Source organism: Phocoena sinus, chromosome 9 (genome assembly GCF_008692025.1).
Source record: "Phocoena sinus isolate mPhoSin1 chromosome 9, mPhoSin1.pri, whole genome shotgun sequence".
Taxonomy (NCBI): Eukaryota; Metazoa; Chordata; class Mammalia; order Artiodactyla; family Phocoenidae; genus Phocoena; species Phocoena sinus.
In genome coordinates, this window is record NC_045771.1 from 53,671,157 (window position 1) to 53,692,028 (window position 20,872).

Sequence of the window (20,872 nt, forward strand, 5' to 3'; positions counted from 1 at the left end):
ACCAAGATAGGTTGAGCACTAAGCCCTCATTATCTCATTTACTCTTCACAAATGTATTGATATTTTGAGATCAGTATTATCATTCCTCTGTACAGATGAGGAAAATGAAGTTGAAAGATTAAGTTCTTAACACTTGAAAACAGTAGGAAAGGACATCTTTGATGCTGGTGAGGGAGAGATGAAGAGAGAAGAGAGAGAGAGAGAGAGAATAAAGTGAACTAAAAACTTTAACATAAACAATGTAGTTTCCTAGCTATCACCAGAAACTTGTGGGATGGAAATTTTGACTGGAGTATGGCAGTGAAAAAGCCTAGCTTAACTAAAAGGAATAGAAAAATGGAAACAAGACATCAAATAGCAAGAAATTCTATACCTGTGTGGAACTCCATAAAAGTGATTATAAGAGAACATTGATAAACATTGAGTGGATTCAAAAAAAGTGAAATAAATGGAATATTTCTTATAAAAGTAGATGACAAGTGGCCCAGCACATAAAAGGAAAAGTAATGTGGATGACTGTTTCCTAAAACAGATTACAAAGCTGATGTAGCGCTAAGACAGAGTAATTATGGGAATTCACTAGAAGTCTTATTATGAAAAAGACAGCACCTGGTTAATATTTATAATTCTCTTGGTGACAGTTTAACCTCTCAGAAGGTTAGAATAGAGAACCTCTACTGGGCACTTAATTTTGACTAACAAGGATAGATTGATATGAATTGATGGCATGGAAATGACTATCTTATATTATCAGCAATGAAAATGTTCACTGGATATACTTACTGTCTTGGACTAAGGGAAAGAAGACTTTACCATTTAAATAAAAGATAACTTGTACTCCAGGGTAGGAAATTATAAAAGTTGTAGCATCACATGAGTAAAGCTACCATTACAAAAGATTCCAATGAGGCAGAAAAATGTAGTCCTTTAAACAGTCCAATATAAACTGAATGAGGAAAACATTCAGAGTAATTGTTCAAGTACCATACGTACATAAACAGTAAGACAATAGCTATGGATCAAAAATGAACAGAGATTAAGTCAATGCCTTTTAAATATCCCATTTATTGGGAAAATCAAAAGATTTTTTTTTGCTTCTGCATACTGCCAGGCAGATGATCTAATAACAACAACAACAATAATAATAAAGTAGTGTTACTTAAATCTGATTTTGTTTTGTTTTCCCTATTAAGGAGAAAGTTCTTCAAAGTGGAAATTATAGAACCAACATGGATAAGAGTTTTGGAACATACAGAGAAAATTATTTCCTTGCCATTTCAAATAAGTTTGAATCTTCACATTTACAAGAATCTTACCATAGAATATTAAAATTTCCTGAAGAAGACCTCATGACATCAATCGTCCTTGAGAAATTAGGCAGACTGGAAGAGAAATTAGAACAAGCATCTCTACTTTTATGAAAGGAACAATATTTAATATAGGTATTACTGATTTAAAAGTTAGCATATTTATAGAGAAAAATTTAAGCAGAGTGTTTAATGAAGATGAAAAGATAATCATTAGTAACCCTAACAGGTATGCTAAAAACAAATAGTACAAAAACATAAGTATTTTATTTTTCCTTTATTCACTTTATTTTCTTTCTCATTTAACAAGTGTATATTAAGGGCCATGTGCTAGGCAGTAATCTAACTGGTGTTGATATAATAATAATCAAAACGAGAAATAATGCCATAATATAATTTAATTCTAATTGAGTCATGCAGACAAAAACCAGAATAGACAAGTGATATGACGCTATGCCAGATGATGATAAACACTGCTGAGGAAAATAAATAGGGAAAAGTAGATAACGGTGCTTGGGCAGGAGTAGTGGCTAAAGTACAATTTGAAATAGGGTAGTCAGAGGAAGCTTCACGGTGAAAGTGGTATTTCAGCAAAGACCTGAAGGAAGTGAGCATTCTAGGCTAAGAGAAGACCAGGTTTCAACAACTCGTTGGGTATGCTTGTCATACTTAAAAGATAGTATGAGAACATAGTATGTGCCTGGGAAAGAAGGTTTCAGAGACAGAATTATGGGAGATAAGGTCAGAGAAAAAATTTTGGAGCAAAATCATGTGGGATCATGCCAACCATTATAATGACTGGCTTCTACTGTGAGGTGGAAACTATTGGATAACTTTAACAGATGAGCAACGTGATTCTTCTTAGATTTTACCAGGGTCGTTCAGCTATTGCATTGTGAATAATTGCTAGGGGAGTGAAGATTGGAGTACGAAGGCCAATTAGTAGGTTGAAATGTTTCAGGCAAGAGAATGCAGTGACTTGCTCAGTGATAGTCTAATGGAAATGTTGAGATGTGGTGAGACTCTGGATTTATTTTGAAGGTAGGGCTGAGAAAATGTGCTTCATATTGGGCGTAAGGTATAAGACAAAGAAAGGAATCAGAGGTGATATATCAGTACTTTTTGCACAAGCAACTAGGAGGATGGATTTACTGATAACTGAAATACAGAATACTGTGGGAGGAACAGGAGAGGAGAGGAGGATTGGTTTAAATATTCTATTTGAGATGCCTGTTAAATATTGAAGTGGAGATATTGAGTTGGTAGTTGGAAATATGAATCTGAAGTTTGAGTAGAGTGTGAAAAGAACAAATACTTTCAGGAATTATTAAAGTATAGAAAGAATCTGAAACCATTAGCCTGGGTAATACCAACAGGGGTAGGTAGGGTGGATAAAATATTCAGAGACTGTGCCCTAGTTCACTCTGATTTTAAGAGTGGAAGTAGAAGGAACCATATATCCATTCTTTTTCAGATATTTTTCCCATAAAAACGAGACCATGATGAACTTCCAAGTTTCATAGGAAAAAATCAGAACAATGTGTGCCTATAAGGCAAGTAAAGAAAGTGACTCAAAGAAGTGAGAGTGATCAACCCTGTCACATGTTGCTGAGTCAGGTAAGAAGAGGATAGAAAATTAAGTATCCTTTTAGTTCCGTGAGCTTGGTTGTTACCTTGACCAGAGACATTGTGATGAAGTGGGTAGTTGGGGGCAAAAGATAGTAAAATGTGTGGGTATTTTATAGAGAGACATTTTATGATTCTTATAAATATCCTTATGGACAATAGTCAGTGCTATATGACAAATGTGCTTTAATTGCTAGGTAAACAACTATACCCCAAGAGTATTGAGACTTGGACTAATTTCATTTTCGAGGGAGGGTTGTAGAGACTGGTTACAAGTCTTTGCGTTGTAGTCTGTTATATTCAACATTTCATAAAACGTGGACAAAATCATGGAAGGCATGTCTAACAGATAGGAGGAAAACACAAACCCAAGAGGATCAGGAATGGAGTGAATGGCACAATACCATGTGAAAAAAATTCAAAAATCATAAAAATGGGACAAAATTTGAAAGGTGAAATTCAGCACGAATAAATGTCAAATCATACATTTATCTTTAATTAACAGAGTCTTGTACACATAGATTGTTGAGGAGACAGAGCCTAATTCTAGTTTATCAGTAAGATGAAGGGTTTAGTAGATTACAAGCACCATGGGACACAGTGATGTTAAGAAGCTGGTGAAAAGTTATGAAATATTAGGTTATTCTAAAGGAATTATACAGAATTAGAAAAATGGCATTATTTTAAGTTTTTAAAATTACTTTTATTAATATATAATTTATGTAACATTAAGGTGTAAACCATAATGATTTGATATTTGCATATATTGCAAAATGATCATCACAATAAGTCCATTTAACATTCATCACCATATGTAGATACAAATTTTTTTTCATGATGAGTACTTTTATTATTTTTTAACATCTTTATTGGAGTATAATTGCTTTACATTGTTGTGTTAGTTGCTACTGTATAACAAAGTGAATCAGCTATATGTATATGTATATCCCCATATCCCCTCCCTCTTGTGTCTCCCTCCCACCCTCCCTATCCCACCCCTCTAGGTGGACACAAAGCACTGAGCTGGTCTCCCTGTGCTATGCCGTTGCTTCCCACTAGCTATCTATTTGACATTTGGTAGTGTATTTATGTCAATGCCACTCTCTCACTTCGTCCCAGCTTACCCTTCCCCCTCCGCATGCCCCCACGTCCATTCTCTATGTCTATGTGTTTATTCCTGTCCTGCCCCTAGGTTCCTCAGAACCATTTTCTTCTTTTTTTTTTTTCTTAAATTCCATATATATGTGTTAGCATATGATATTTGCTTTCTCTTTCTGACATACTTTACTCTGTATGACAGACTCTAGGTCCATCCACCTCACTACAAATAACTCAATTTCGTTTCCTTTTATGGCTGAGTAATATTCCATTGTATATATATATGCCACATCTTCTTTATCCATTCATCTGTGAATGGACACTTAGGTTGCTTCCATGTCCTGGCTATTGTAAATAGAGCTGCAATGAACATTGTGGTACATGACTCTTTTTGAATTATGGTTTTCTCAGGGTATACACCCAGTAGTGGGATTGCTGGGTCATATGGTAGTTCTATTTTTGGTTTTTTAAGGAACCTCCATGCTGTTCTCCATAGTGGCTATATCAATTTACATTCCCACCAACACTGCAAGAGAGTTCCCTCTTCTACACACCTCTCCAGCATTTATTGTTTGTACATTTTTTGATGATGACCATTCTGACCGGTATGAGGTGATACATAATTTTAGTTTGGATTTTCATTTCTCTAATTATTAGTGATGTTGAGCATCCTTTCATGTGTTTGTTGGCAATCTGTATATCTTCTTTGGAGAAATGTCTATTTAGGTCTTCTGCCCATTTTTTGGATTGGGTTGTTTGCTTTTTGATATTGAGCTGCATGAGCTGCTTGTATATTTTGGAGATTAATGCTTTGTCAGTTCTTCACTTGCAAATATTTTCTCCCATTCCGAGGGCTGTCTTTTCATCTTGTTTATGGTTTCCTTTGCTGTGCAAAAGCTTTTCAGTTTCATTAGGTCCCATTTGTATATTTTTGTTTTTATTTCCATTTCTCTAGGAGGTGGGTCAAAAACGATCTTCTTGTGATTTATGTCACAGAGTTTTCTGCCTATGTTTTCCTCTAGGAGTTTTATAGTGTCTGGGCTTACATTTAGATCTTTAATTCATTTTGAGTTTATTTTTGTGTATGGTGTTAGGGAGTGCTCTAATTTCATTCTTTTACATGTAGCTGTCCAGTTTTTCCAGCACCACTTACTGTAGAGGCTGTCTTTTCTCCATTGTATACTCTTGCCTCCTTTATCAAAGATAAGGTGACCATATGTGTGTGGGTTTATCACTGGGCTTTCTATCCTGTTTCCATTGATCTGTATTTCTCTTTCTGTGCCAGTACCATACTGTCTTGATTACTGTAGCCTTATAGTATAGTCTGAAGTCAGGAAGCCTGATTCCTCCAGCTCCGTTTTTCTCTCTCAGGATTGCTCTGGCTATTCAGGTTCTTTTGTGTTTCCATACAAATTGTGAAATTTTTTTTCTAGTTCTGTGAAAAATGTCATTGGTAGATTGATAGGGATTGCACTGAATCTGTAGATTGCTTTGGGTAGTATAGTCATTTTCACAATGTTGATTCGGCCAATACAAGAACATGGTATATATTTCCATCTGTTTATATCATCTTTAATTTATTTCATCAGTGTCATAGATTTCTGCATACAGGTCTTTTGTCTCCTTAGGTAGGATTATTCCTAGGTATTTTATTATTTTTGTTGCAATGGTAAATGGGAGTGTTTCCTTAATTTTTCTTTCAGACTTTTCATCATTAGTGTATAGGAATGCAAGCAATTTCTGTGCATTAATTTTGTATTCTGCTACTTTACCAAGTTCATTGATTAGTTCTAGTAGTTTTCTGGTAGCATCTTTAGGACTCTCTATGTACACTATCATGTGATCTGCAAACAGTGACAGTTTTACTTCCTCTTTTCCAATTTGAATTCCTTTTATTTCTTTTTCTTCTTTGATTGCTGTGGCTAAAACTTCCAAAACTATGTTGAATAATAATGATGAGAGGGGGCAACTTTGTCTTGTTCCTCATCTTAGTAGAAATGGTTTCAGTGTTTCACCATTCAGAATGATGTTGGCTGTGGGTTTGTCATATGTGGTCTTTATTATGTTGAGGTAAGTTCCCTCTATGCCTACTTTCTGAAGGGTTTTTATCATAAATGGGTGTTGAATGTTGTCAGAAGCTTTTTCTGCATCTATTGAGATGATCATATAGATTTTATTCTTCAATTTGTTTATATGGTTTATCACATTGATTCATTTGTGTATATTGAAGAATCCTTGCATTCCTGTGATAAACCCCACTTGATCCTAGTGTACGATCCTTTTAATGTGCTGTTGGATTCTGTTTGTTGAGGATTTTTGCATCTTTGTTCATCAGGGATATTGGCCTGTAGTTTTTTTTCTTTGTGACATCTTTGTCTGGTTTTCATGTCAGGGTGATGCCGGCTTTGTAGAATGAGTTTGGTAGTGTTCCTCCCTCTGCTATACTTTGGAAGAGTTTGATAAGAATAGATGTTAGATATTCTCTAAATGTTTGATAGAATTTGCCTGTGAAGCCATCTGGTCCTGGGCTTTTGTTTGTTGGAAGATTTTAATTCACAGTCTCAATTTCAGAGATTGGTCCATTTATATTTTCTATTTCTTCCTGGTTTAGTCATGGAAGTTTGTGCTTTTCTAAGAATTAGTCCGGTTCTTCCAGGTTGTTGCTTTTATTAGCATACAGTTGCTTGTAGTAATCTCTCATGATCCTTTGTATTTCTGCAGTGTCAGTTGTTACTTCTCCTTTTTCATTTCTAATTCTATTGATTTGCGTCTTCTCCCTTTTTTTCTTGCTGAGTCTGACTAGTAGTTTTTCAATTTTGTTTCTCTTCTAAAAAAACCAGCTTTTAGTTTTATTCATCTTTGCTCTTGTTTCCTTCATTTCTTTTGCATTTATTTCTTTTTTTTTTTTTTTTTTTGCGATACATGGGCCTCTCACTGTTGTGGCCTCTCCCGTTGTGGAGCACAGGCTCCGGACGCGCAGGCTCAGCGGCCATGGCTCATTGGGCCCAGCCACTCTGCGGCACGTGGGATCTTCCCAGACCGGGGCACGAACCCGTGTCCCCTGCATCGCCAGGCGGACTCTCAACCACTGCGCCACCAGGGAGGCCCTGCATTTATTTCTGAACTGATCTTTATGATTTCTTTCCTTCTGCTAATTTGGGTTTGTTTAATTCTTTCTCTAATCGCTTTAGGTGCAAGTTTAGGTTGTTTATTTGAGATGTTTCTTGTTTCTTGAGGTAGCATTGTATTGTTATAAACTTCCCTCTTAGAACTGCTATTGCTGCATCCCATAGGTTTTGGATCGTCGTGTTTTCACTGTCATTTGTTTCTAGGTATTTTTGGATTTCCTTTTTGATTTCTTCAGTTATCTTGGTTATTTCGTAGTGTGTTGTTTAGCCTCCATGTGTTTGTATTTTTTACAGATTTTTTCCTGTAATTGATATCTAGTCTCATAGCGTTGTGGTCAGAAAACATGCTTGATACAATTTCAATTTTCGTAAATTTACCAAGGCTTGATTTGTGACCCAAGATATGATCTATCCTGGAGAATCTTCCATGAGCACTTGAGAAGAAAGTGTATTCTGTAGTTTTGGGATGGAATGCCCTATAAATATCAATTAAGTCCCTCTTGTTTAATGTATCATTTAAATCTTTTGCTTCCTTATTTATTTTCATTTTGATGATCTGTCCATTGGTGAAAGTGGGGTGTTGAGGTCCCCTACTATGATTGTGTTCCTAGCGATTTCCCCTTTTATGGCTGTTAGCATTTGCCTTATGTATTGAGGTGATCCTATGTTGGGTGCAGAAATATTTACAATTGTTATATCTTCTTCTTGGATTGATCCCTTGATCATTTTGTAAGCGTCCTTCTTTGTCTCTTGTACTAGTTTTTATTTAAAGTCTATTTTGTCTGATATGAGAATTGCTACTGCAGCTTTCTTTTGATTTCCATTTGCATGGAATATCTTTTTCCATCCCCTCATTTTCAGTCTGTATGTGTCCCTAGGTCTGAAGTGGGTCTCTTGTAGACAGCATATATATACAGGTCTTGTTTTTGTATCCATTCAGCCAATCTGTGTCTTTTGGTTGGAGCATTTAGTCCATTTACATTTAAGGTAATTATTGACATGTATGCTCCTATTACCATTTTCTTAATTGTTTTGTGTTTGTTATTGTAGGTCTTTTCCTTCTCTTATTTATGCTGCCTAGAAAATTTCCTTTAGCATTTGTTGTAAAGCTGTTTTGGTAGTGCTGAATTCTCTAAGCTTTTTCTTGTCTGTGAAGGTTTTGATTTCTCTGTCGAATCTGAATGAGATCCTTGCTGGGTAGAGTAATCTTGTTTGTACGTTTTTCCCTTTCATCACTTTAAATATATCCTGCCAGTCCCTTCTGGCTTGCAGAGTTTCTGCTGAAAGATCAGCTGTTAACCTTGTGAGGATTCCCTTGTATATTATTTGTTGCTTTTCCCTCACTGGTTTTAATATTTTTTATTTGTATGTAATTTTTGATAGTTTGATTAATATGTGTCTTGGCATGTTTCTCCTTGGATTTATCTTGTATGGGACTCTCTGCACTTCCTGGACTTGACTATTTCCTTTCCCATGTTAGGGAATTTTCAATTGTAATCTCTTCAATTATTTTCTCAGACCCTTTCTTTTTCTCTTCTTCTTCCAGGAGCCCTATAATTCGAATGTTTGTGCATTTAATGTTGTCCCAGAGGTCTCTGAGACTGTCTGCAATTCATTTCATTCCTTTTTCTTTATTCTGCTTTGTGTAGTTATTTCCACTATTTTATCTTCCAGGTCACTTATCCATTCTTCTGTCTCAGTTATTCTGCTCTTGATGCATTCTAGAGAATTTTTATTGCATTTATTGTGTTGTTGATCATTGTGTGTTTGCTCTTTAGTTCTTCTAGGTCCTTGTTAAACCTTTCTTGTATTTTCTTTGTTTTATTTCCAAGATTTTGGATCATCTTTACTATCATTACTCTGAATTCTTTTTCAAGTAGACTGCCTGTTTCCTCTTCATTTTTTGGTCTGGTGGGTTTTTACCTTGCTGCTTCATCTACTGTGTGTTTATCTGTCTTCTCATTTTCCTTAACTTACTATGTTTGGGGTCTCCTTTTTTCAAGCTGCCAGTTCATAGTTCCCATTGTTTTTGGTGTCTGCCCCCAGTGGCTACGGATTTTTCTGTGGGTTGTGTAGACTTCCTGGTGGAGGGGAATAGTGCCTGTGTTCTGGTGGATGAGGCTGGATCTTGTCTTTCTGGTGGGCCGGACTGTGTCCAGTCATGTGTTTTGGGGTGTCTGTGAACTTATTATGATTTTAGGAAACCTCTCTGCTAATGGGTGGGGTTGTGTTCCTGTCTTGCTAGTTGTTTGGCATAGTGTGTCCAGCACTGTAGCTTGCTGGTTGTTTAGTGGAGCTGGGTCTTTGTGTTGAGATGGAGATCTCTGGGAGAGCTTTTGGCATTTGATATTATGTGGAGCCAGGAGGTCTCTGGTGGACCAATGTCCTGAACTCGGCTCTCCCACCTCAGAGGCACAGACCTGACCCCTGCCTGGAGCACCAAGACCCTGTCCGCTATCCAGCTTTGTAAAACATTCAGGTTCAGCTATTTTGCATTACATTTGACCCATCCATTCATTACTGGTTTCTCATTAAATTCTGGGTGACAACCTTAGGCTTCTAAAAATGCATCTAAGCATCCACTGCATAGAAGTCTGATTTTCTCCTGTTGTAATTCACTTTCTAGTCCTTGCACATTGGCTCTGTTAGGTCACTTTTTTGATGCTCAGCAAGGCTCCTCTCCACTCCAGTCAGCAGCTCATTCCCTGCCTTAAGGGGGAAGATCAGACAGAGGGGAAAGGTTTCTCACTGTGGTTTTGTTTTTTATTTCCCAGATCTTACACACACATATTGGCTATCTGTATGACTTCTTTGCAAAAATGTCTATTCAGGACCTCTGCCCATTTGTTAATCAGAATTTTCTTTTGCTGTTGAGTTGTGTGAATTCTTTATATATATTGAATGTTAACACCTTATCAGATGTATGACTTGCAAATATTTTCTCCTATTCAGTAGGTTGCCTTTTCATTTCATTGATGGTTTCCTTTGTTGTGCAGGAGCTTATTAGTTTGATGTAGTGCTGCTTGTTTATTTTTGCTTTTATAGCCTTAGCTTTTGGTGCCAAATCCAAAATATCATCATTGGGACCTAAGTCAAGGAGCTTACCACCTATGTTTTCTTCTAGAAGTTTTATGGTTTCAGATCTTACGTTGAAGTCTAATCCATTTTGAGTTAATTTTTTGTGTGTCATGTAAGATAGCACTTCAGTTTATTCTTTAAGGGTATTTTTTTGAACTTGGGGGAAAAAAGACCACTTGTGGAAAACTATGTATTGTTTTAGGACACAATTATTTTTTTTAATATTTTTATTTATTTATTTGGTTGTGCCAGGTCTTAGTTGTGGCAGGCGGGCTCCTTAGTTGCAGCTCGCTGTCTCCTTAATTGTGGTGTGTGAGCTCTTAGTTGTGGCATGCATGTGGGATCTAGTTCTCTGACCAGGGATCAAACCTGGGCCCCCTGCATTGGGAGTGCCGAGTCTTAACCACTGCACCACCAGGGAAGTCCCTGTTCTGGGACACAATTTAAGAGAGTTATTCGTGAACTGAAATGGATCCATAAGTGGCAGACCTGGCCAATTAAGAGACCAGATTAATTTTATTTTTTTACACTGATGAATCATATGAGTTCTATGAATTTACAAAAATTATTAACTGAATACAAGTTCAATTTTCAAATATTTTAGAGAAATATTAGGTTAAATAGTTTTATTTCTTTACTTTGGCATATCTCAGAATATTTGACAAGCAGTATCCACTAGACATTTTCAGAAGAAGAATAGAATATATTGAATTTCCAAAAGTAATGATAACAGAAATATATATATCATTTGCCTATGCACCATCTCATGGAATTAATGTTTTGTAGAACAGACTCTGGGAATTGCCATGTGAAAAATGAAACCAATGTGTGCATTCCAAAGAAAAGAACACTTGCTGAGGAAAGAGATAGATGGGAATAACTTTCTAACTTTAAATATCTGAAAGGTAGCACAGAGCTGTGTACTGTGGAAGATCATATTCATTCTCTTTAGGGCAGAAAAAGTAAATATTACAAAAAGGTTGGTGTTGACTCAACATGAAGAATAACTTGACAATTTGAGTTATTTGTATTAAGTTGTAAAATCTGCATCCTGAAACATTTAAGAACTTTTTCACATTTGGATGAGCAAAAAGCTTAGCGATTTTCAGAATACTTTTCCCAGAATTTTGCTTGTGATCAATGATATATCCAGTTATTCTCTAGGGTAATTTCCAAATTTCAGATGGTTGATTCATAGGGCTTAGTTTTGGATTAACATTTTTCTTCTGATCATCATTTTTCTCCTGATATGTTACTGCTATAGAGAACATTCTGAGCCATGCTCTTACTTCCCCCAAATTAGTCAGTGTGGGCTCAAACATTTTATTTTTTATTTCACTTAAGCAAAGCAGACTTTGAAAGAAAATGAAATAGCAAGAAGTCTAATTATATATTGAATTCTAAAATAGATTATTTTTTTTAATTGCCACTGTGATGAATTATATTTTCAGCTCTGTTTCTTTCCACTTACACAATTATTTATTTAACAGTTGATTTTCAGCGTTAAACCTCTTTTATGCCTATTGCTTGGTATTTATGGGATAATTCTTTTTATGCGATTACTCTTTCACACTTGACTCATAGAGGCAAGTTTTTGTATGTGTCTTAAATTATAGATGCTTAATTAAAAACTGAAAATGTTTTAAGAAAGACTGTAAAATCTTTACACACACACACACACACACACACGCACACACACACACCTATCTATATATTTTTCTTAGAGGTTAAGAATGAGCCTAGCCCCCCTGGATTCAAGGGATAGTTAGACAAATGCTTTGTATGAAGAACTGTAAATTTGAAAAACTTCATCTACTTTTTCATTCCCTGCCATATTCAGCAAGAAGAATTAGAGTGAGTTATAAAAAAACTATATTTCAATATTTCCTTTGAGTTCACTTTTATATATGATATAAAATATAGAAAAGAATTAGAATATAGGGAATAGTTTGGAAAGTTGAAAGTTCCCAGTTCCCAGGATTTTTTCCTTAGGCAGACGTTTCACGAAATGATCCCCTGAAATTTCCATTTCATTCACAGAAAGTGGATTTGACAGTGACTCCTTTTATTCAGTTTTTGCCAGGACTTAATGGAATCTCCCTGTTTTCTCTGAATAGAAATATATTCAAAGAAACTAGTCCTATACAGCTTTCCCATTAAATGGACTATTTAATCAGTAACATTAATTACTCAGGATCATATTTCCAGCTCTGGCCGTCTCCTTAGTCCATGAAGTTTTTGGTTACTTACAAAGTTCCCAATGATGGCAGCAACACAGCTTCTAAATTTTACCATAATACTTTCAAGCTGATCTAAAAACTTGATGTATTTCAAGCATTTGGAACAATATTTGGAGATATTGGAGATGGCTCTCCCACTTAAAGTACCACTTGGTATCCCAGTGTTCTAAATGTCAATGAATGAAATGTCCAGTGCCCTCCCCAGGCTGTATGGAAAGTTCACTGCCTTCTTATTAGTGAAATGACATTGCTGATCATCTCAAACCAGTAGCATATTTTTCAGTTTTCCTTAAATATTTCCCCATGTGTTTTCAGAAAGGTGGTTGAACATTCTGAAGAAAAATATGTAAATATCAGATCCAGAGAATCCAAATCTCACACATCAGTGTATGTAGCTAATGGACCTAGGAGCAAAATTGAGCTAGTGCTTATCTCTGGTCCAGCAGGGCTCAGGAGGAATTTTAATTTTGATTCTTTAAATGAATGAACTCCTGAAAAGAAATGTGCTCTCATTGGAAAATAGTGTATTACAAAGAAAGCACATGACCACTTCCATACAGTCGTCAGGCAAACAGTTGACTACCCTTTGTGTCTCAGACTGAAACTACTTCAGTAAGATGGAAGTTTCCTCCTAAAGTATGTTTTCCTGCCAATAAATCTGGGTCTAGAGGATTTTCAAAGGTTATCATTTCATTCCAGCAAAAACATTATCCACTTCTATTAGGCAGACATTTGAAGGTGATTGCTATATTGCTTTGGATTAAGCTATGTTAAAATGGATGCCTTGGCTGAATCAGTAGGTTTAGAATAAGCCAATAATTAGAGAGATAAGCTAAAGGGTCTTTTTTCATTTTGTGCAGCCATGTATCAGAGGGAGACCTCCCAATCCTTTTCTTAAATCCTTTCCCAAAGTCACTGCTTCCTTTTGCGCCTCACCCCCTTTGTTAAATAGTGAGAGCAAGACCTTCTTGACAAAAAGATAAATCAGGCAAATTGGAAATCTACAAAATACGTGTGTGTGTGTGTGTGTGTGTGTGTGTGTGTACATACATATGAGTGTATATGTGTGTGTGCATTCTTAAAAATATACTCTTCAGTGTTTAGTTATAGATCTTGATCTTTGTTCAAAATAATGTTTTTCAAAACATATCCACATATTGAAACAATCAACTTCAAGAAAGGTTTCTTTTCCACCATGCGAAATTGTCTATTCCTCCGATTTATGAGAGATTATAAAATAGTTGATAATGTAAAATGGTTATGTAGCTATTTAAAGCAAATTCTCACTTTAATTCTATTTAAAGTATTTACTTTGTAATTAAAGGAGATAATAATCTGACAATATCATACACAATCCAATAATTTTATTTTGTATCCTCTGTACAAAACTTTTTTTTATTATACTGTGGCTAAGTAAATTGCACTATTGTACATGCAAAGCAGCTTTTTTAGTTTTTCAATAAATTACTTGGACTGTAGTTCAATGCAATAATATTATTTTCAATAAAAAGCTTAATGGTATAAGAATGTTAGTCATGTATTTCTAACAAAAAGCATACCAAAATATAAGAGCAAAATCAAAAGCAAAATGGTATGGAAATATGCTGTATTTTACACTGCTGAATTTAACATTTTATTTATTATTGTATATATTTATATTATATATTTAAAAGCTGGGATTTCTTAGGCTATTTCTTAAAATTTTAGTGTTATAAAATAAAGCTGTTTCCTCAAGCTGAAAATAAATATGACTTTAAAAGTTCTATAGGTGTATTCTTTGTTGAAACCTAGTATGTGTATACTATGTGAAGCCCTGTTTCTGTTTGTTTACTTAAAAAAACCTGTGATCTAGTAGCTTGTAATGCTTTAACAAAGCTCTATAAATACTGTCTAGGATATATTCTCTAACTGATAATATAATGTAGACATGGTGGCATTCTGCCTATTATAATAATTTTAATGTAAACTTGGAAAAATACCTTAATTAATAACCCCAATAAGCTGTTATTCTCAGAAGGACTCAACTCACCAGGAACTCTCTTTAATGAAGCATGACCAATGGTGTGGGAATATGGCTTGAGACTCCACTTAACTGTCACTCCTCACTTTATTTTGTCTCTGCCTTTCCCAAGACAACGATACGGAGCCCTTATCTGCCAGACCTTAGTATGATTTATTCTGTGCGAAAACTCAGACCAGGTGTCCCTAGAAGTGACCACAAGATGCTCTCTTTCTTGAATCACGCTGATCCTTACTCTTACCTGTGCCCTCTAACAAGCTTTAGCCAAGTCCAAAAGCTCCTTGCTTCTGCACTTTAATTGGATGCCCTGTCACTACCTGTGTGTTAATGGAACAGGACTCTGCTTTGCACTCTAACCCAGTGGTCGAGTCCAAGCTTTCAATGGAGAGATGTTTCAGCTGCCAGTCATCTGCCTCCCCAGACTTCTACCTTAGATTCTCTATTACGATGTTGGATTCTTTTTCAGAATCCTCCTAAGGAATCAAGAAGTACCTTGCACACAACACACACACAAATGCATATGCACACATACTGCTGACAAGAGTCATGACAGAAACCGTCATTTCTTAATTGTCACCATTTATTGATTACCTATGTGAACTAAGCCCTGTTCAGCTATCCTCCCCACTAGCAGAATTCCTGGATTCCTTTTGAGCCGGAAAATCAATTTTACTTGAAAATGAAAGGAGATGATATTACTAATTGAACAGAGATGCAGAAGCAAATGTGACGTATGGTCTGTATATTCAGTGTCTGCCCCTCTCTCATGTGTGAAGCTTCTGCCAGTCAGAGCTTTGTTCACCTTCTGTGTAATTTTTGGTTCATCATGGAAATATTCGACACTGACATAAAATGGGAATCACATACTCTTGAGGCTGTGTTCTCTTACTATATCTGGTAGAATTGAGTCAATTCCAAAATGGCATTTGTTAATGCTTTGAATCATAGAGATAAAATTAGCAGAACTTTGTTAATTTGCTCAGCAATAAATAAATGAGAGCTACTCAGCAGCCTGGCACACTCATGAGTGCGCCATGCTACTTTAAAAAATCTTCGGGTGTTTGTTTTTCTCTTTCTGACTTACTTCACTCTGTATGACAGACTCTAGGTCCATCCACCTCACTACAAATATCTCAATTTCGTTTCTTTTTATGGCTGAGTAATATTCCATTGTATATATGTGCCACATCTTCTTTATCTATTCATCCGATGATGGACACTTAGGTTGCTTCCATGTCCTGGCTATTGTAAATAGAGCTGCAATGAACATTTCAGTACCTGACTCTTTTTGAATTATGGTTTTCTCAGGGTATATGCCTAGTAGTGGGATTACTGGGTCGTATGGTATTTCTATTTTTAGTTTTTTTAAGGAACCTCCATACTGTTCTCCATAGTGGCTGTATCAATTTACATTCCCACCAACAGGGCAAGAGTGTTCCCTTTTCTCCACACCCTCTCCAGCATTTATTGTTTCTAGATTTTTTGATGAGGGTGGGAGAGAGGGAGACGTAAGAGGGAAGAGATATGGGAACATATGTATATGTGTAACTGATTCACTTTGTTATAAAGCAGAAACTAACACACCATTGTAAAGCAATTATACTCCAATAAAGATGTTCAAAAAAAAATCTTCGGGTGAACAGTTTACAAATTAAATATTTTCTTCACCATTTTATCAAAGAGATAGCTCGAAGACATGGTATTTCAATTATTTGGCTTGGTTATAGCATATAACATCTTCAGAGGAGGGATTAAACCCCAATTCTCTTCATGAGACTGTTTCATTCATTAAGAAAATATTTTAATAGACACTTGTCCTTTGTCATTAGTTATTCATAGTTTGTGGGCAAAAAGATTTATTACACATTTCTGAGATTTTCAGGGAGTAAAGATAATTTATTATAGAAATAGTTCATTAGGACACAGCAGTGATATAATTTTCCCTCTTTAAATTACCCATTCCTTAAATAGTTGTTAGGAGGGTTATTCAACATTGACTAAAACAAAGGTCAAATTAATGATGAGTGGAAAAAAGTATGTGATGGGTCTAGTCATTTTGGATTATTTTTTCATCTGGACGTGTATCCTTATCCGTATATGCTAACATTGACTATCAAACTCTCAATTTAAGACAATGAAATTACATTATCCAGTCAGAGCTCAAAAATTTCCTTTAACTTGACTTAATTATAATCTTAATACAAGTATACAGATAATTTTTAGGATTGTACAAATTGCAAAAGCCTACTAACTTCTATTATTCTAATCCATAGCCAGTGTTTACAGAAGAGTCAATGCGCTCAATAAATGAAGTGTGCAATATTGGAAAGTCTGGCATAATTGAATTTCAGAAATGAATTCAAATACATTGTATTTGAAGCACTCAGGACATGAGATGAATGCAAATATCACATCCTAATCAGCCAGAACATTCCTGAGAAAGGTCCCTTTCGAACCCCATGATAATCTATTCTCAACATTTATTACTCTTCTTATTTGAACCAATTTCTTCATTTTTGACTCTTGAACGCAATGTACTTTGATTGTCCTTAAGTCTGACGGGTTTCTTCCTTGTAGCTTTTTTTTTTCTTCCAGAGCTTCTTTGTGTTCCCAACCTTTAAATGTTGTAGTAACCAAGGGCTTATAGTCTTCAGTTATCACCTTGTCTCTGTTATACAAACTATGTGATCTTATTCAGTATCAGGCCTTAAAGCATCTTTTATACACTGATGGTTCTTAACTTTTTACCTTCAGGTATGACTTTCCCTTAACCTCTGTACTTGTGTATTCAACAGCTCACTCAAAAGCACCACTGAATGTCTACCAGTAATCAGGAACTTAACGTCCAAAAAGAACTCTTGGTTTGCTTTCACAAACACATTCCTTCTCCAGGGCTCCACATCTCAGGAAAGAGCTCCATCAGCTCCCCAGGTTCTCATATTTAACTCTTAAGCATCCTCCTGGATCTCCTTCTCACATCACACATCCTTATCACCAACTGATCATCATGTACTTCTAGACCTACCTTCACGATGTATCCCACGCTGACATCTTCTCCTCATCTCCATTTCTACTTTCATCATCTTCTCCCACCTATAATATAGTAATAACCTCCCACGTAGTCTCTCTGCATCTCATGGTCTGAGAGCCTAATTTGCAGAGAGGAGAGACTACTATCCTAAAAATAAAAGTCTTTTCAATTGTTTCACATTATTTTTGGAATAAAATCCAATGTTCTTACAACAGTCTTTAAGATTCAATTTCATCTGACCTTGCAGTTTCTCAAACAGACCAAGCAGATCCCATGCAGAGTCTTTGCATTTGCTGTTTTCTTTTCTCTGACCAGAAAGCTCTTTCCTCAGGTTCTCTCATGATTCCTTTCTCTTTTCATTCAGGTGTTTTTATAAATATCTCCTCCTCCGAGAGACCTTTTTTAACCACCCAATCTAACAGAATATTTACTTTATTATTCATACAATTAGCTTTGAATGATTTCTTCCAGCAATTAGTAATCTACTAGTCTACTATACATTTACTTTTATACCTATGTTTATATATTTTTTAACTCCATCTTCCTAGAGTCAAAAAATAAACTTTTTGAGAGGAGAAATTTTATGGGAGCAGAAATTTTTCCTCTGTTGTTCAGGACTATTTTTTAATTCCTTAGACTCATACTGGGAACATATGCGAGACCCTATAAACATTTGTTGAATAATATAATGTGATGAAGAAGATTCTCAGATTGTCAGTTGATTTGAGGTAATATTAATTTACTGAGCACCAGTGTGCAAAGTTTCATGCAATTTATTAAATAAATTATAATTTAAATATTAAAGCCTATATCTTCAACCAGAGAGTAGATGTGAAGAAAAAAAACCCTTCTTGATTAATTGATAAAATATTTGGTGAACATGAGGTGTTATTTAGTTTATTTTCAAGTTATCCATAGGTCATGATGTATTTTCCTGAAGATGTAGGATTTACAGGCCTACATAAAGTGTTAATACATGCTTGAAAGTTTACATTGATTTGTGAAAGTATTTATCATATAATTCAGGGACTGTGTTTGATCCTGTTGGTCAGAGACAGTATAACCGTTATCATCTGGGTGCATATTTCTACTCCTCCATACATAATGCTCCTACTACTCCCTACAACGGGTGAGACAAGCTGGAAATCCTGTGGGGAGTGGTTTTCTCAATGATTCAATAAATATATAGTAAGTAGCTACTATATGCAAGACAGATATAGCGGTACATAAGCATTCAAAAATATTTGTTCTTATGGATCTTACCTTTTACTGGAGAAAAAAACAAAATAAATAAGCAAACTATGTGTTAGGATAAATGATAGCAAGCGCTAAAGAAGTTAATGGCAGTCTGTGCATAATGGAAGAGGCTGTATGTGTACTCAGATCTCTGTTTTGTTCCCAAATCCTTTTTTCTTCTATTACATGAAATGGTGTAAGATAGAAATTACTGTCTGGTTAATAATTAATAATGCTTCCTTCTGTTTGGTTGCTTCCTCCAAAGAAGTATGATGAATTGAGGAAAATCCGTTTCTTTTGAATGGCCTGCAGAGAATCTTTATAGAATTTACCCTAATGTCACCTACATCTTGACTTTGAGACTGTAATTAGTTCAAAATCTGTTGCTATTGAATAATTTAAAATGTGATGGATATGCTTGGGAGAGATAATAATGACATATGGACTCATGACATATTTACATAGATATGAGAATGTGCTGTGGTTAGATTCTACTGCTGTCATCGGCAACTAATGCATGTCCAGAAAGGGAAAAATCTGATTTCAGAAAATGACAGGTGAAGTTGTCCTTTGAGAGCTCTGTTTCAGGAAAGCAGTTTTGTATGAGGCAAACTTAAAGCTTTTGGCAAACTTTCCAGAGAAATTTCATTTCGTTAAGAGGCTAGGTACTCCAGGATTTGTTGCCACTCAGTTTAACTAGTTCCTGTGTTTATTAACGTGTGACTGTTTCTTGTATCTCTGATACGCAGCCATTTTCTTATGTATTTTATAGCCAGCAGCCCTTCACTATGCTTTTTTGTTGCCTGTTATCCCAATCATTTCATTTTTCTCACCAACTTGAATAATAGCCAGGTTCCTTTTTATCCTAAGTCTAGGAGCAGAATGAAGATAGTAAAAAATGCCATATGAAAACTTGAATTCCCTGGGAGAGGTATCTTCCTCATTTCTGATTGGTTGTCTTTGCCAATGATAAAGAAATGTACTATCATTAAAGTCTGGCTGATAAATGATACTTTTTGGCAACACCGTTATACAGGCAATGGTGTCTTTTGGTCCATATCCGGTATTTCTCCTTGGAAGATCATACTTTGAATTGCAGCACCAGCCTTGGCTTCTTGTTTCCAGTTGAGCTATTTCACCTTGATGGCAGCATGAGAGTGGTACTGTCATTACTTCTAGAGATGTTTCAGTGCTTCTGGCTGATTTCTGGCACCTCCTTGAAGCATTACCCTGCCCATCCTGAATGCTTCTGTTTCTTAGATGTTCTGCCCTCATCAATTTTCCTCACATGCCAATCCTGTCAGAGTTGAGTTTTCACAATCACTGTGTCAAATTTGAAGAAGCATATGCATCCTGAACCCTGACCAGTGGGGATTTTATTCTGCCTGCTGAGGTTGTGTGGGTGGTATTTGCATTAGAATTCAGAAACCGGCTGCTTTTTGTAAAAATTGCCATTGGAATCTCTATAGGGATTGCATCAAACCTATAGAGGCTTTGGGTAGCATGGATATCTTAACAATATTAATTCTTCTAATTCATGAACACAGGATACTGTTCCGTTTATTTGTGTCTCCTTCAATTTATTCATCAGCGTCTTGTAGTTTTCAGTAAAGAAATCTTTCACCTCCTTGGTTAAATTTAATTGTCAGCATTTTGTTGTTTTCATTCTATTATAAATGGGATTATTTTCTTTATTTCTTTTGAAGATAATTCATTGTTATTGCGTAGAAACACTACTAATTTTCGGATGTTAATTTTGTATTTGCACCTTTACTGAATTTGTTGATTAGATCTAACAGTTTTCTGGTGAAGTCAGGACTGGAAGACCAGTTAAAAACAACCTCTCAGGTGTTCCCAATTAGTCTTTCTGATTGATAAGGGCCAGGAGCTACACTCAGCAGTGGGTGGGCCTATGAATTCTCTCTTCAGCCTGGTGAAGCAAGGGAAACCTCCAAGCCTGGCAAGTCTTTTAGTCTGTGGTCTTGAGCTGACCTGCTCTCCAAGTTCCCTGGCCAAATGGTGCCACTGGCTTTGCTCTGTGGACTGTCAGCTCTGCCTACTATACCCTTGGCTCAAGCATTGCTGGGCTATACAGCTTCCAGGTGTTC